Here is an 11,744-nt window from a genome sequence, read left to right as displayed (position 1 = left end):
ACCCCAACTTTGATTTATGGGTTGCTTATGGGTTATTTGCTTGAACAAATATATGAATATTTTTTATGTGTGAAGGATATAATTGTAGCCTAGAGGCAGATAGTGACTGATGAAGTATGGGCCATCCTTGAATTCACATGTTTGCTATGACCTCCACATGGGTGGGGCATATGTCTCTACCCTTTGAATTTGGGCTTGACTATATGACTTGTCTTGGTCAATAGCATATGCGTGGCAGTGAGCATGTGCCAATTCCAAGTCTAGATCTGGAAATACCTCATGAGTGTCATTCTGATCCTCCTCTGCCTCTGCCATCACCATGTGTAGAAGATGCCCTGGATTGCCCAGGAGGATGATACATTCATGATGCAGAAGTGTCCAGCTGACCCATAAACCTTCAGTGAGAAGTAGAAGAGCCTCACTGATCTCAGTCTGGATTAGTCAAACCATGCCAACTTTCAGAAGTGTGGTAATAATACAGGGTTACTCTTTAAAGTCACTGAATTTTGGGGTGGTTTACTATGATATGATATGATAGCTACTTGACATAGATGAGTAGGAGTTAGGAAAGGAATATCTGTTTCTTCGCTCTTTTCTCTGAAAGTTCTTAGAGGGAAAAAATTACACTTCCTAGGCCTCAGTTTTACCAACTGAAAAATGGGTTTAATAATCTCCATTTACAACGTTTTTTGTGAGAGCTCAATAAGAGTGAATGAAAGTGTTTTATAAACTACTTTGTAAAAGTCACAGAAATTCATTTAAAAATTGCTCACCAGAATAAAGTAATGACACATGCGGGGGGGGGGGGGGGGAGGAAAAATTCTCCTCTATTCTCTTTGGGTCTCCAAGTAGCCCTAACAATTAAACTGACATAAAACAGATTAACAGGAGAAAAGTATACAAATGTTATTCAATTTTAACATGTACATGGGAATTTTCAGAAGAGAAAGAAGACCTGAAGAAGTGACCAGAGAAGGCAGCTTTTATACCTTTTAGGCAAAGAAACAAAGAATTTGTGAAGAATTGACAAGACAGAATGGTTTTTGCTATGGGTAGTAAATGGTGAAGAAGTAACAAGTTTTATTTATACAGCCTTCTGGACCCTAAATTCCCTGTTTCTGGTGATAAGGATGTCCTCCTTTCTCTTGGTACAGGGAGGGTAACTTTCATATGGGAGATTTATCTTCTGCTTTCAGGTAAAAAAGATGAGAGGAGCGAGGTCAAAGTGACATTTTTGCCTCAGCACTTTCCTCAAATTCCTTCAGCTTAAGATATTCAATATGTCAAGGAGCCATATTTTGGAGTAACTTGTCCTGAACCCAGTCACCAGCTTCTAGAGGCTACCTGCATCCATTGGCTTCTAACACATTTCTCTAACTTCAAGGCCAGTAGCATAGCATCTTCACATCTTTTTACCTCTGACCTCTGCTTTTGTTGTTATGTCTCCTTCTCTGACTCTGACCCTCCTGCTTCTCACTTGTAAAGCACCTCGTGATTTCACTTGGTCTATCTGGATAATACAGGATAACGTCTCCATCTCAAGATCCTTAGCTAGATCACATCTACAAAGTCCTTTTGCCATGTAAGGTAACATATTCATAGGTTTAAGGGGTTAGGATGTTGACTTTTTAGTGGGACTATTAGCCTGTCTACCAGGGATGTCAAAACTCACGTGTGAAAATTTGAGGACTAACAGGATACTTACACGGCTTCAAAATGTCTCCAGATAAGAAACTTACTAATTGCACAGAGTAAAACAGTAACATTGTGGTGAAGTGCGGTAGACACCATCTTAACCAAGTAATCAAAGTCATAATGGCCAGGAGTGGGACTCATTGACAGCACATATCTCTTTATACCATGCACTGAGAAGATCATCATTTCTGAGGAATTCCTGCCAAAAATGAATAATCTGAATGTAATCGTGAGGCAACATCAGATAAACCCAACTTGAGGGACGGTCAATAAAATTTGTGGCCTGTATCCTTCAAAAATGTCAAGGTGGAATATAAAGAAAGACTTAGGAGTTCTTCCAGATGAAAGATGACTAAAGAGAAAAGATAGCTGACAGCTATGCATGACCTTGGATACTGTTTTGATATGAAGGATATTATTGGAACAACTCACAAAATCTGAATAAGGTATATAGAATAGGTAATCATATAATCACATACTTCCAAATCTATCCACTTCGCTCCACCTCCATTAACATCACCAGAAGTCCAAACCTGCATTTTCACCTGAACATCTGAAATAGTTTCTGAAGCGATCTTCCTTCTTCTACTCTTGCCCCTGTTGATGCAAATAACCAATAGACATTCTATAGGTAGGAGAGACAAGGTAAATTTTACTTTAACCAGGCTGAGGACTATAACCTGGGAAGGCAGTCTCCACAAAGGAAGAAAGCATCCTGGAGAAGCATGGGAGGCCCCAGATGGCCTGCTTTCTGCTGAAGTCTCCTGCCTGTCCCATTCTCAGTCTTTGCTCTGACTGCAGGGCACTCTTCATGTCCCTTCAAATTTCTGCTTTGGTGCTTCTGCGCTCACTGTTCCCCCTGCTCAGCACCTCTTCCCCCAGCTCTCACAGGGCTGGTTCTTTCTTAGCCCTCATGTCTCAGAAAATCCATCACTTCCTCCAGGAAGCCCTCCGTAACTTTGCCATTGGAAGTAGTCCCCCCTTCCCCACTTGTCTCCATAACATCACCCTTCTTATTTCCCTCATGACAACACATATTGCACATGGTTGACACATTAAAGGTGCTAAATTTGTTGAGAGTGAATGAATAAGTAAAGATATGAATACAAGACTGAGTAAAGGAAGGTAGGGGTCAAGTTTTACACTATTTTAATGCCCCCATAGTGGCTAGCACAGGATTGGGTTCATGTCTAGTTTCAATAAATACTTAAAACATTTGATTTTTGGAATATTTGAAAGGCATCTTTAAGATGAGGCATGATTTATCCAAAAAGCATGATTGAAAACTCTATTTCTCTTAAACAAAAAGAATATCCTTTATGACTGTAATAGACATCAGTATATCACTGTGAAAGGATAAGTATATTTGCTGTGAGAATGCAAAGATACAGCATAAGTGAAAGTGTTCTGTAAACTATAATAAAAGATATGCAAACCCACTCAAAGCCTTATTGTACAGAATCCTGAAACACTCAGAAGCTGTAACCTGCTTAAGATGAACAGAGCCAGTTATGAGCAGGACTTGTTTCCCAACTCACAGTGTGGTGCTTTTAGTTAAAACTGTGCAAATAATATTACAACAACATACCAAAAATGAAAACAACACAGACACATACAAGTAATAACCCAGTCGTCCATCTTGTCAAATCAGCAATTTCAATGTCCCTGATTCTTTCCAGAATGTGTCCATTTGTAACTGCAGTAATAAAATTTTGAACACTTTAAATACCTTATTTTTCATCCCAGTTTTACAATTGGGTACCAAATTATGTCAAGTCCAGTACACCACCCTTTAAGTTATCATTTTAGATGCCTGACTTAGTTCTAGGATCCTCCATCCTGGCTCTCAAAATATGTTTTGTAGATTTCTGGGGGGCTATGTTACACTTTCTAGGCGTCCTCAAGGTGAATACTATATCCATAATAGTAAGAATAACAATAAGATATTATTTTTCGTGTTTGCTCTCATTCTCCCACTAGTGACAGGGAGGTTTTCTACAGCCTGCATGACCTGTGACACCCAACACTGAATACAGAGCCAGATATGAGGATCTAGCCATCCTCAGGTAAGCCAGATATTGGATTTTTACATTAAAGAATCACACACTTCTCAATAAACTTTACTTTGCTTTGGAAACAATAGTTGTTTTTCATAAAATGTGTTTTTATTAACCCATAATTGGTTTATTATTTCTATTTAAATATAAATTAATAAATATGTTTTTTTTAATTTCTCAGTTTTGATCTGTAATGCCATAAATATTGACAGGTATAACCCAAATGAGCAAAAGCTCTTTGAGGTCTTCAACAATGTTTAAATGTCTAAAGGTAGGCTGAGATAAAAAAGCTGGAAACTGTTGCTCTCCTCACTGAACCTGAGCCTTGTGATCCACCTGGTCCAGTATCCACCTGCTCAGCTGAGACCTTAAACCTTAGGCCATACTCAATAACTGAGTACTGACTGCTTGTTTATTGTAAGGACACCTGAACCATAGCAGATCCAGATGTGTCCTCATCCTTCATCTTTCTTCATCCCAGCTGTAGGTCTGGGGAGCTTTAATGTGTGGTCTGGAAATCTTGAAGGTATGTTGAAAATGTACCATCAGCCCTAGGACCCCTTAACTATAAAAATGGGGCTTAACCACGCCAACAGGCTTGGCCCCATCCCACCTCTCGGGTCCTGTTTCCTCTATGTCTGACCTCCTTTTGTGGTTTCCCTCTGCTGTCTTACATCCTAGTGCATGCTGTTGCCCTCATCTAGAGTTCACAGTATTTGATGTCAATTCAAGTATCAGGCTGAATATGTAGCTCTGATGTAAAAGTAGCAGGTTTTCTGCTTGTCACTTTTGCACACTTCCTTCTTGATTTGGAGCAATGTGGCAGCACAAGTTTCCCGAGACTGGACCCAGCCCCATGGTTACAAGCAAATGAGTTACTAAAGCAACAGCCTAATGAGGGAGAGATGGGGCTGGGGCCTGAAGAGGTGTCAAAGGATCCTTTGGGGAGGTTCTCTTATATGACCAGAGGGAAGGAGGGCTCATTCAACAGCATGGGATGCTGTCTGTGATAGTAGAGATGGCCAGGGCTTCTGTACTTGGCTCTGAGACTAAGAAATTGTTCCTGATGGCTGTGGTGGGTCCCTGCCTTGTAAACGATCTCCTGGGCCCCTGAGAATGCTTGGCAGGTGAAGAGGAGGCTGTCAACGGACCTCAGCCTGAAGAAGGTTCTTAGGGTTCCAGAGAAGGGCAAACGAGGATATGTATAGATGGGCGATCTGTCCCTCATGTCATAGGAGGAGACATGTCCAGATCTGTAGTCAACCAAGACCCACCGGTGAAGGCATTCTGTCAGAAGAAGAATCTTCTCAGAGAGGACAGGGACCAGGACTCATTTCCAACCATCTCTAAGGTCCAGAAGCCATACTGAGAAATGAATGGGGTATCTCAATTGCTCTCAACGCTGTCTCTACAAACCCCCACAGGCCACACCATCACATTTTTGGCCTCCACTTCCCAGTAATATCTCCCTGAGGTGAAGCTTTCCAGGCCCAGGACACAAGGCTGACAGTCGAACTCTCTAGGTTGTCAAGCAGGCTTTGCCTGGAGGTGCCGCATTTCAAACTTCTCCAGTCCTCTGAAAGGAAGAGCTCAGGATGAATGATATCTGGGCCCAGAACCACATCAAATGCAGAGGAAGACTCAGGTTTAGGCCTGGGGGCTCAAGAGATTGTATGATTCCTTGTCCTCAGAGGGGTCCCAGAAAGCAGATAGGAGATCCCCCATGTGGCAGCTTTTTCCATGAAGGCCCCTTGATCCCAGGTCCCAGGTAGCTCCCAGTCTGAGAATGACTGAGGCTGTACCTCTGTCTCTTGAGTGACAGGAGCATTGCCTCAGCTAGAGGATAATTGGGGCTCTAGGAAATCTAGAAAGTTTAGCAAATGTGGTAGAATTAATGGCTCCCAATTTCTCTTAACATTCTCAGATCTGACCCTTTTTCTATTTTAGACATATGATCTCTGGGACTCTATTGAGTTAGAAACTTTGCCACTTGGCTTAAACTAGCAAAGAGGTCCTATTCCTCTCCCTGTGAAGCAATTAAGGCCAATTTATCCCTACACAGGCTCCTGAGCAGTAAAGTTTCCCTTCAATGATCCTCTGTATCCTACCAGTTTAACCAGATGACAGCTGATTTAAATGACTAACAAGGGCATCCTTCGAAGGGTAAAAAGGGAGAATAATTTCCCCAAAAGTCAACCTGCTGCCTGAGAGGTGTGCATGGCAAAATGGAGGGGGAAGTATTTCCACCCAGTTTTGCTTTAACAACCTGGGTCTGAGTCTGCAGCTATGATCTCTCTGGACATAGGAAATGCTCCAGACTCTGACATTCTGCAGACTCTCCCATCTGCAGTTATTATTACTTAGTCAATTTACATTTCCGTTATGTTAAAATGACTTTCACCTTTCCCCAAGTTGATATGTCTGACTGTGACAATTTTGAAATTCAAAAGAGGACGGAGGAAAGGTCCCAGTGCCATGGTATCTGGTAAACCCTGCATTCTTTGGTGTTTTTGAGCAGAAGGTGACAAATTATAAAATGCAAAGTGCTCATTAGCACCAGGCAAGTGGATTCCCTGGTCTCCCACTTGCCCACCTCCCCTCCCCTTACAGGCTGTGCACAGAGCATCAGTGTTCTCTTGGAGCAGGAAGGCATTTTTGGCACCTGTCTGTGAACTCCTGACTCAGGCTTGGGGAAGCATATTGCCTTTCCCACACATGGTTCTTCAACTGTGCACTCTGTGCCATCAACCTGGTTATAAATGACTAAGCCAGTATTGTCTTCTTTCAAATTAATCCAGGTTCCACAGAACAACAATTACTACAATGTAACCTTTGTGGAGGTCCACTATGTATGGAAGACCTCTGTGATCATGGATTAAATTATCCTAGAAAACAAAGTAAACCATAGAGCTGATTGAGAGCTGCAAGGATTCCTTGACAGAAGCCCTGTGATCCAGGTTTGCGTCTGATACCGACAGCGAACTGACCTCAGCTCCCTACTGCCCCCAAGCTAGCCTTAGGCCGCCTTGTTCATCTCCTCTAATGTGTCCTGTTGGCTGGCTGGTTGGGAGGAAGCTCAGGAACCGAGGGAATGTCAGAAGTGCTCACCAGCACGTAAGAAGAAGATAGGAAGGAGGAAAGGAAGGAAGAAAACCTTGACATTGGAGAACACCAGGAGACCAATATGCCAAATAAATGGTGACATCTCTAAGAAGAAAGGATTACATTTCACTTTTCTTTCTGCTCCAGTTCCAGACCCCATCACAGTACCAGGCATCTGCCTCCTGTTAAATGTTTATTGATTCATTCATTCAGCTAGGATTTTAATGTTCTCACTTCTGTGTGAGTGTGTCCACTCTGACCTGAAACAGGCAGGTTCAGGATTCTACTTTAGGCTCTGGGAGGACTTCTCAGTAGGCTTGGCTTCCTGAAGCTCTAGGTTAACATGATAAGGACAGAAGCCGCCAGGCTAGCAGAATGTTAGGAAACTTTTTGACCTCAAGACACTCTGCCTTCTCTCCTGGTTTATGGCTTCACATCACCACAATTATCTGATAATCATAAGGACCTGTTGGTTTTTAGGAGAATGGACAAAGCTAGCGTGAAAGCCACCCTCACCCCAATTCAGAGATATTTACCTCCCAGGGGTTCAGCCAACTTTGTGATTTTCTTATAGTCCCTCCACAACATCCACCAAGTAGAAAGATCTAGGCGCTCCTGGGGTCATCTAGATAACAATATCACCTCCTCAGTGTTAGTAGAGCATCATCAAAAATCCTAAGAATCCAGACTCTTCCTGACTTTTTCTGTCTATAAGAGAATCTTCAGTAAAAGAGACACTGGGTGTGAGAGAGCTGTGAGTGCACGGTCCTGGGAGACTCTGCCCCTTTAGCCATGTGTCCAGCCATCATCCAAAGTGCTTTTAAGGAATTCCTTTGTTAAGCCCATCAAACAAATTATACCAAAGGCAAGTTTAAAGCAATCATTCATCTCTTAGTGTTCCTGCTCTACTTGATTTTTGCCAAAAGGAAAAAAAAATCTAGCTGCATATTGAAAATCTCACACAGAATCCTGGAAGTGGGATAAGACTCAGAATGATGAGGCAAGTTTGAATGAAATTCTACAAAATGTTCCATGGGGTTTAATGAGGGCAAGCATGAGACAACAGACTTAAAGAAAAAACCAGCCAGCCTGTTAACCAAACAGAAAACAATAAATAAACAAAGAAACAATCCTACGACAACCAACTTCAGTGCGAGGCAGGCCGGGCCAGAATCACGTTTACAGGGAAAGAGTGGAGGGTTCCTGTCACACACACCCACACTGTCAGCTGTGCACTGTTGCTGCGAACAGTCAGGACACCAGGGTTGAGAAACCCTCCTTCAAGACACTTTGTATTAATCAGATACAAGGTTGCCCTTCTTAGTAACAAACATGGGGTCTCACACAGCTATGATCTGAGGCCCCTGGGAAGATCACACTGTCCCCAAACCACACTTCCACTGGTCTGATGGACTGAAACGTCATTTCTGTGAGTCTTCAAGGCTTTTTCAGTCTTCAAACATTTCTTTTAAAGTGTAATACACAGACTCCAGGAGTGAGGTCATACCTTAAAGCCATTATTGATAAGCTCCTAGTAATCCCAGTTTAAATGGCAGTTCTGTTTTGAAGACTTGCCCAATTCCTCCTGGCTCAATTCTCACTCTTTTTGTTTGTGGGGCCAACAGGCTCTGTACTTAATCAGGGTTTCATGAAATAGTCTATACACATGTGAGTCTTTCTCACTACAGTTAGTATTTGGGGAAAGAGAAAGAAGACAAAACTAATGTTTATCAAGAAATGAGATGTCTATATGTTGTCATCTGCTGGGCAGTCCTTTTTTATTGCAGTTGTCCTGGTGTAATTACTGACAGTGCCTCCACTCACTCTCCAAAGTGTACAGTTTGGATGATAAAGTACGTCGTTCCCCATCAAGAAGCCACGTGCTGGGCACTGTGCCGGATGAGATTTCACATGGGATCCTCTCAGTCAGCCCCAGGGGTGCACAGCTCACTCCCTCACTGCATTCAGGTTTTACTCAATTGCCATCTTTTCTGTGAAGCTTTCCCAGATCATTCTGTTTATAATTACATTACCTCCATACCTCCCATGCAGTCAACCCCTCCCTGCTTTCTTTTGTCTACAGGACTCATCACCATCTGACATAAAATAGAGTTTAATTTATTACTTCATTTATTGCTCTCTGCGCCTTCTAGAATGAGAGCCCCAGGAGGGCAAGGATCTTTCTGTATTTTGTTTGCTGATTTATCCTCAGTTTCTAGAACAGTGAGTTGAACACAGGATATGCTTGTTAAATATTTGTGAAATGAATTTATGAATGTTTATGCTGGCATGGAGCCCAAGGGTAAATTTTTCCTGCTCTGAAATCTTGATTCTAGCAATTCATTTTTTTCACTCATTCATTTCATAGCTATTTATTAAGTATCTATGCGGTGCCAAGCATTTGCTACATGCTGGAGGTACTGTGGTGAATAACTGCTGGTGTGAGTCAGAGGCCGACTGGTTCTGGCGTGATTTGGACTATCAAGTTTTAAAAGAAAGTCCAGTAACAGAAGCCTGAAAGGGTGCTCTTTAGAGCTGTTCACCTACATTCTCAGTGCCCCTGGGTACACCGTTATGACTGCACTTCCCTCTCCTGTACGGTGAGGCACAACCATATGACTTGCTTCGGTGAATGAAATGTGAACATAAATAATGTGAGGACCACACAGGCAGGAGCTTTAGGAGCCAGTGAGTGATTTGCAAGCTGTTTCCCTCTGTGAAGGTGAACTGCACAGCTCCAGGTCCTTAAGGGAGGTCTATGTGAAGTCAAACCCACCAGACTCATGAAGGATACATTTCATGAGTTAGAAACAGACCTTTGCTATGTTAACCTACTGAAATTTGAGGGCAGCTTGTTACAAAGCATAACCTAGCCTATCCTGACTGATGCAAACCTCGCAGATGATTAAGAACAAGCACTGATCAGAGGTTCATGGGGAAAAGTTAAAAAAACAGACCTCAGGTGTAGACTAGAGATAGCTCAGGGATGATGACCACTTGCAGCTCACAGAGCAGATTCATATCTTCATTCAATTAATATCTGTGGAGCACCTCTTATGCTCCAGGTTATCTTCTATAGACGTCGATCCAGCAGAAGCAAAACAGAAAAGAATCCTTTATTGAGGTTACATTCTAGCAGAAAAAACATAATAATAAAGGTAAATGCATTCTATATAAGGAGGTTATACATGCTCAGGAGAAAAGTAAGATGGGGTGAAAAGGGTCAAGGATGGTGTTTTATCCTTGCAGTGACAGTAAACCACAGACTAGAAAGAAGAAATGGATTGAAATCATATGTGGAAAACACTTTGGACTTGATGAAAATTTTAAGGAGCATCATATACTACTAGTAAGAGTGTATATTGGCACAAACTCTTTGGAAAATAAGTTTGTAGTAAGTATGAAGGATGAAAATATATATTTCTATTATACACATTTCCACTGCTAAGAACACGTTTCACTTGGGGATTTTGAGATTATGGACTGAATTGTGTCCCCTAAAATTCGTATGTTGAAGCCCCACCGTCCAGCACCTCAGAATGCGACTGTATTTGGAGATAGAACATTTAAAGAGGTAATTAAGTTAACATGAGGCCGCTGGATGGGCCCTAATCCAATCAGACTGGAGTCCTTGTAAGAAGAGGAGATTAGGACACACAGAGAGCCACCAGGAACGTGTGCACACTGGGGAAAGGCCATGTGAGGACACAGAGGGAGGACCACGTGAGGACACAGGGAGAAGGTGGCCATTGGCAAGCATGGGAGAGAGGCCTCAGGGGAAACCAGACCTGCTGACTGCTTGATCTTGGACTTCCAGCCTCCAGAATGATGAGAAAACAAGGATGAAGGAGGCAGTTTTCTGCCCTCTTTGGTTCACTTCTCTGGCCCGAGTGGCGTTTCTCCAGTTGTCATTTCACGTTCTTCTATGCTCTCTCTCCCTTCCATTCCTCCTCCTCTCCAGAGACTCTGTCTTTCCTCTCATCAGATTTCCTTCCTCTATTTCCTGCCCCACCAACACCCAAGAGCCGTAGAGCTTCCCATCCGTTTTGTACCTTCTAAAATTCACTTCTGAGGTTTCTTTTCTCCTCTGATGCTCAAATGATGATTTTCCGTTTATCCCTCCTCTCTCTAAGCCTCCCATGGGCATAGTCTAACCACAGTACAAACAGTCCTGAAAGCAGAGAAAAAAATTTTCTTTGTCTCCTGTTAGACACTGTGTGTAGGGCTGTGGGATATGGAACCTGGTCCACTCTGTGACTACAAAGTCCCCATATTTCCAAGGAATGGTTTAGAGCTCATGATTGGATGACTGTAGGTCAGCCACCCAGTGGAATCCCTGAGCCTAGTTTCTCACCAGTTACTAGGTAGAATACACAGAAACTTTGATAATCAAAGAGTACTGAATAGCCTTTAGAGATGATATGGTCTTTTTATTTCCTTTTTCTGTTTCCAGAAGGAAAATATGTCTCATTCTTTTGGTAAAACCTTGAGATTCCCTGTGGATTGTAGCATTGCTACTGACTGGAGGAGAAGCCTCTGTGTGTAGAAGTGTGTATGGAGAGGTGGATGGGGCTCGGGGTGCAGAGGAGACGAGGCGAACACAAGCAGCCCAATTCCCCAAGCTAGGGGAATCTTGTTCAAGTTGTTCCCTTTGTGGGGAACAGTGGAAAGATAAGGGGGAACACAGGGAAGGGTTGGAGGGTAGAGAATGAAGCAAGACAGCAGCTGCAGTAGTACACTGTAGGCCTTGTCATTCAGTCAAAAACCGTTGAGGGAGACATGCTGAGGATACTGAGAGGAAAACCATTTTCTCTCAGGGAGGTGGCATTCTAGTGGGGCAGGAAGATGGCAGCAAAGAAAGACTTTCTAGTTGGGCTTCATCCTCTGCCA

The 11,744-nt window shown here is 42.7% G+C and overlaps 1 pseudogene; it reads right to left on the bottom strand.

The window, feature by feature from the left end:
* Positions 1 to 4,594: 4,594 nt before the first annotated feature.
* LOC138919376 (butyrophilin subfamily 2 member A2-like) lies at positions 4,595 to 8,372 on the bottom strand (annotated as a pseudogene).
* Positions 8,373 to 11,744: the final 3,372 nt, after the last annotated feature.

The sequence above is a fragment of the Equus caballus genome, chromosome 20, assembly GCF_041296265.1.
Source record: "Equus caballus isolate H_3958 breed thoroughbred chromosome 20, TB-T2T, whole genome shotgun sequence".
NCBI classification, from domain to species: Eukaryota; Metazoa; Chordata; class Mammalia; order Perissodactyla; family Equidae; genus Equus; species Equus caballus.
The sequence above is the reverse complement of the archived record's forward strand: the minus strand, read 5'-3'. Positions and strand labels throughout refer to the sequence as shown.